Source organism: Coenobita brevimanus, chromosome 46 (assembly GCF_032717465.1).
Source record: "Coenobita brevimanus isolate Jiangsu-jjx chromosome 46, ASM3271746v2, whole genome shotgun sequence".
NCBI classification, from domain to species: domain Eukaryota; kingdom Metazoa; phylum Arthropoda; class Malacostraca; order Decapoda; family Coenobitidae; genus Coenobita; species Coenobita brevimanus.
In genome coordinates, this window is record NC_136999.1 from 45,348,963 (window position 1) to 45,355,599 (window position 6,637).

Consider the following 6,637-nt stretch of genomic DNA (forward strand, 5'->3'; position numbering starts at 1 on the left):
TTGCAATTGGTCTGTAATCAGAGGGGTCAGAGGAAATTCCTTTCTTTGGAATTGGGTGGATATTGGCTTTTTCCCAAGAATTACGGAATGAAGAAGCACACATGGATGGTCTGAATAATTTTGCTAGAATAGGGGAAAGTTCTGGGGAACACTTTTTCAAAACAACTGGAGGAATTCCACATGGACCTGGAACGTAGTTAGTTTGTAAATTGTCTAGGATGGATTTTACGTATCTAGTCAGTATTTTAAGTGCAGCAACGGCCATACCACGTTGAGTACACCGCTTCCCGTCCGATCAGCGAAGTTAAGCAACGTTGGGTCTGGTTAGTACTTGGATGGGTGACCGCCTGGGAACACCAGATGCTGTTGGCATCCCTACATGTCAAGTGGGGTTGGTGGAGGATTAGTGCCCCTCCCTGTAAAAACAGTTAACTCTAAGCCCTTGGCCACCCCATTTGGATACATGGCGTCTGGCAATGAGTTTTGGGAGAGTTAAGTTCTGGTGCAGGGAGGTTGTGACTGTCTTTCTGTGAGGTAGAATTTCTGGCAATATACTGGAGAGGATGTCTGCTTTACTACGTGGGTCATTAATTTTATTGTGTTCCCATTTGGAGATTTTAGTGGGGGAATGGGTGATGTCAAAGTTGTTATTGAAAAAACTGAGTGATGACCAGAATATTCTTTTGTCATTAGGACTGTTCAATATTTTCGTTGCTTGGTTGTGAGTTGATTTAGCGAGATTTATTACTGCTTTTGGATGGTTTCTACCAATTTTAAATTGACTTAAGGATTCAAATATTTTTATTTTAAATGAGAGTTATTTGCTAAGGACTGTAGGGTCGTTGCTCTGGCACAATAGCTGTCAAACCATTTTGGGGAGTTAGATCTTTTAGTGAACTGTTGACCGGATATAAACAATTCCATACCATCTTGTATTAAGTCATTAATATGGGACACGGTTAAACTGATGTCACTGGAAAAGAAAGACTGCCATGGAATATCAAGATGATTTCTAAATCCATCCCAATCTGCCCTGTCAAAGTACCATCTGGTTACTCTGACCGGTTCAGAATGGGATGGTTTGGGGGAACTGAATAATGAGGCTTTGAAGAGATTGTGGTCGAAGCCTTCATGTTGTACTGATCTGCATTGTTCGTCACGAATAGGTCCAAGTGATAGGCATTACGGTCATGATTAACTGGTATCCTGGTTGGTTGTTTTACCATTTGTGTGAGATTAAATGATTCAGCGGACAGCTCGCATTCCAGACCAGTATCGCCAGTCCTGGCAGAATGCAATAATCATTCTACAATATGGACATGAAAATCACCCAAAACGGTAATTTCAGTGGTAAGGGTTAGGTTAAGGTTAGTCAACTATGTGGATATGGAGTCAAATATGCTGGGATCTGAAGAAGCACTGAGGGAGCGATAAACTACACAGATATATTTGTTAATGTGTAGATAATTTAGTTCATACAGTGAATAAGCAAAATTAGCTGAAATGAAATTCAAAATAGTGTCAATTGTAAATACAGATTTGATATATCAACAGGTGTCATCCTTGTTACGTAAGTTTGTGAGGAGATGGTAACCAGGAAAACAAAATGAGGATGTGTCAGTAGAGTGAGAGATTTGGCGTTCTGTGAGGAACAGAGCCAGAGGGGTTATCGATTGCAGGAAAAAGGGAATGGAATTCAGACTGGTACTAACACCACGGATGTTAGTGAAATATAAGTTCGAGTATGTGCTTCTCTACTGACGAGCATGAAGTGTTTGCTGTCGGTACAGTTGCTTGATTGCTACCAGGAGGACCCTGTGCCACCAGCCCTACCCTGCCTGTGAAGGTAGATGATAACGCTAGTTTGGGAGATGTGAAACGAAATATAATATGGTTTTGTGTAGTGTGGTATAGAAATGACTGCTTGTGTGCTTTAAGTCTCACATGGATATTTTGTAACTGAAGGGTGAGGTAGGTGTTCGAGAGGAACCGCTTCATACTGTGGCACCGACATAGTCAGGTAGGTATGTTGCTCGGTCAAACAAATGTCACTTAGCTCTCTCCCTGTCCCCAGCAAGTTGGATGGTAGACTGCTGAAATTAGTTAACTTGAGCTTGAAGTTCAGCAGGGTCACGTTTTATCTGAACCGAGGGCTACAACAGCAACTGCTACTCCTGCTACTGCACACTGCACCATTTCTACTGCTGTTACTACTACTACTACTACTGCTACTACTACTACTACTACTACTACTACTGTTGCTACAGGGATGAGACAGGGAATGTGAAAAGTGAATCGAGCAGGTTGTGGGGTAAATAGTATGCAGGGATGTATCAGGTGTGCATGATGCTGTGTTGCACATTGTAGTGTGGTTTAATGTGGTGTGGTACTGTGGTGTGTGCATGAAAGTTGGTGTATTGTAGGGTGTAGATTTGGAGAAGGTGTTTTGATGTGGTGTGGTATAAAATATTTCAACGAACTGCACTTTAGTACTGTTGTGTGTGTGTGTGTGTGTGTGTGTGTGTGTGTGTGTGTGTGTGTGTGCTGCAGTACTCAATGTTTTTTTTTGTCTCGAAATGTATTGTAATGCGTGTTATATTATTGCGTAGTGTGGTGTGGTGTGGTGAGGTTTGTTATAATGACTTGTGTGCTATTGTTTACAACTAAACGCACATAACGAAAATCATAGTGTGATGTAGAATATTTTTTGTAGCGTGGTGTTATATAATGTACTGTACTATGGTTTGATGTTTGGTAGTGCATTGTTGAGTCTTATATGTTTTGATATATGGTAATGAACTTTTGGTGTAATATGTTGCTTTTATGCTGAAAAAATACTCTTCCAAAAACGTTAAACAAGATAAAGCTAAATACAGATCTGTGTCAAATAATCTAAAGATACATGAACATAATTCTGACACAGTAAAGAGTTAGACCAACATAATTTGATAGGATCAGTGATGAACAGGGTCGTTTTACGCAGTGGTAGAGGATTAATTCGACATGGGCGATGATGAAAACAGTTGATAAAGCATGTGAGAAAGAATGGAAAATACTTATGGAATTTATGGTACAGAATGAGGGAGGGCAGGTTAAACAGAGTGGAAGTATGGAATAGATGGTTCAGAATATGGGACAAAACGTCGAAAAGAATGGAAACATGGAAGGAGGTATGTACTGTATGTATGTATGAATGGCATGGATGGTTTAGAATAAGAGAAAGCAGATTAAACAGAATATACAGTGTGGAATGAAAACTGATCGATGTATCAATGAAACAAATGATGAATTTTAATGGCTTATTCTCGCTACACGTAGACAATTTTATCCAATTTAAGAAAGACCTCTAATTCAAGTAGGTAATGAGGGCTATATCTAACCCTTTTAACTCGAAGAGTTTTTCTGAGACAGAATTAAATAGACTGGAGTGGCATCGATAAAATATGGATGACGTCACTGAACTGATGAGGTTAAAAGTTATTCACGTGGCAGTGAAACATATATAAATATTATTTTTGGTATGTATCTTACATGAATTCCTGTAAAATATGCAACTGTAAACATGTATTTTTAAACAAACATTTCTTGCTACAGAATCTTGCAGTACTTGTGGTGGTGGTGTTGTGTTGATGGCAGCCGCTTTGGGAAGATTTTGGCTTGGCCTGTGGGTGTCCTGCCTCATGGTCCACGCCCGCCTGCCCCGATGCTGTGGTATGGTGTTCGCTTGTAATTAATTATGCTCAGTACCATGACACATCGGATGTAATTTTATGAGCAAAAATTGTGTCAGAGCGCCTTGGAGTATTAAAAAGGAATAATAACACCCATATCGAGGGTGTCAAGGGCCTGCCATAGCCGTTTTATCCAAATACAGGTAATATTCTTCCGCTTCCTTAAAGGTTTGTGCGAGGTCACCATGAAGGAGGAAATGGCATTATTGTTAGATCACACCAAAATACCGTGACAGAAAAAAAGAGACAGAGTCTTACACGAATTTAAGTACCTAAATATGCAGAACACTTACTATCCCTCGAGCACAGAAGTATGTTAAAAATTGCAAATGATAAGAGCAATTTGATATGCCATGTTTTCTGTAACGATGTGGAATATACTGTATTTATCTCGGGCAATGGTGTGTAATAATATGTAGAATGCAACTCATTTTCTAATACATAACAATTAATGATAACAGCAATTTGATATGCCATGTTTTCTGTAACGATGTGGAATATACTGTATTTATCGTGGGCTATGGTGTGTAACAGTATGTAGAATGCAACTCATTTTCTAATACATAACAATTACTCTTAAAGACTGATGTATGTTAAGTTAGTGTTTACCTTGTACTATTAGTTTTGGTAAACACCCAAATATTATCTATCTATCTATTGCCAGACGCCTCAGTCCCGTTTGGGGTGGCCACAAACAAATCGCCTCCAAGTCGCCCTGTCCCCCGCCATTTCACTCCCCTGCTCCCAACTCACACACCCCTCTCTCATATACCTCTCCACCCCATCTCTCCATCTCATCCTCGGCCTCCCCCTCCCTCTTTCCCCCTCCACCTCACTCACATACACTCTCTTCGTCAGTCTTTCACCCTCCATCCTCTCCACATGGCCAAACCACCTCAGTGTGTTCCTCATAACGCTTCCTATCACATCCACATCAACACCACAACGCTCCTTTATATCCTCATTCGTCAGCCTGTCTCTCCATGTGAATCCACAGGCTCCTCTTAAATAACTCATTTCCACTGCTCTCACTCTTGACTTGTGTCCTTCCAGTAACGTCCAAGCTTCACTTCCGTACGTTAGAGTTGGTATCACAATACTGTTATGTAGTAACTTTTTCACTTCCATGCTCACTTCCCTGTTTCTTATCACTGCTTTCAAAGAACCAGCAACCTTTCTTCCCTGCTGTACCCTTTCAAGCACTTCACCCTCCAAACCTCCATCCTTACTCATCACACTACCCAAGTACTTAAACGTACTCACATTTTCCAATTCCTCACCATCCAACCTCGCTGTACATTCACTGACTTCACCTCTCTCAAAGACCATCACTTTACTCTTCCCTACATTCACCTTTAGATTCCGTTTCTTACAGGCTCTCTCAAACTCATCCACCAAGCCTTGCAGCTTCCCTTCGTCTTCACTCAACAACACAGTATCATCTGCAAACAACAGTACAGGGAGTTTCCAAACACTATCCTCTCTCACCAAGGCCACTCCAACATCCACTACCCTACCTTGTACCTCTTTTATTACCCCATCCATGTACAGATTGAACAACCATGGAGACATGACACATCCCTGTTTCAACCCAACTTTCAAAGAGAAAAATTCACTTAGTTCACCATCCACACGCACTGCAGCCTTCGCACCATCGTACATACTCTTCACAGCATTCAACAACTTCCCATCTACTCCATATATTCTTAACACTTTCCACAATCCTAGTCTATCCACTCTGTCATATGCTTTCTCCACATCCATGAAAGCCGCATACAACTTCTTTCCCTTCTCTAGAAACTTTTCCACTAAAGATCTGAAAATGAATATCTGATCTACACAACCTCTTCCCTTCCTAAAGCCTCCCTGTTCTTCTCCAACTAATTTCTCTGTTCTTTCTCTAACTCTGTCTATAAGTATCCTACCATACACTTTTCCTATTATACTAAGAAGACAAATGCCCCTATGATTACCACACACTTCTTTTTCCCCTTTTCCTTTGTACAAGGGAATAATTATACCTGACTTCCAATCCTCCGGGACTCTACCTTCCTCCCAGGCCAATCTGCACATCTTCCACATCCATTCTACTACTATCTCTACCCCATGCTTCAGCATTTCACCACACACTCCATCAAATCCTGGGGCTTTCCCTGATTTAACTTTCTTCATTGCTTCCACAACTTCTATCCTACTGATTTCTTCCTGTCTTCTCACCTCCCTCCTTCTCCCAGCCATTCCCCAGCCACTTATACTCGCATTACTTCCATCCTCCACGTTCAACAATTCCTTAAAGTGTTCTCTCCATCTGCTCACTTTTTCTCCCTTCTCCACTAGTAATCTACCATTTTTATCTTTCACTCCCCTGCTAACTTCACTTCCACCCTGTCTTACTCTTTTCACCTCTCTCCAGAACATTTTCTTACAGTCCCTCCACTTTACACTCAAATTCCTTCCAAATTCCTCATCCACTCTCTTCTTACTCTCTCTTACTAATCTTTTCACCTCTCTCTTTCTTTCTACATATAACTCTCTCTCCCGCCTCTCAACCTCTTCCACGCCCCTATTTCTCATCCATTCATTGTATGCTTTCTTCTTTTGTGCCACAGCCCGTTTCACCTCTTCAGTCCACCACGCTGTTCCTTGCACCCCCCTCCGTCTTCTCTTCCTTCCACACACCCCATCACATGCTGCACATATTTCTTCTGTAAATATTCTACACACACCTTCCACGTCCCCCATCTTCTCTAATTCATATTTGCCCAATCGTTCCTCCACTTCTCTCTTATACTCTGCCTTTTTCTCATCCTCTTGTAACCTTTCCACTCTCCTTGCAACTACTCCTTCCTCTCGTCTTTCCATTCTTCTATTCCTCCATCTTGAACTTTAATTCTGGCCACCACCAA

General features: G+C 41.2%; 1 non-coding gene across 1 annotated transcript; it reads left to right on the forward strand.

The window, feature by feature from the left end:
- The first annotated feature begins 253 nt into the window (after positions 1 to 253).
- On the forward strand, positions 254 to 372 carry LOC145398843 (5S ribosomal RNA). Its single transcript, XR_013897182.1, has one exon. It is a non-coding gene; the product is annotated as a 5S ribosomal RNA (ribosomal RNA).
- The last annotated feature ends 6,265 nt before the right edge of the window (positions 373 to 6,637 follow it).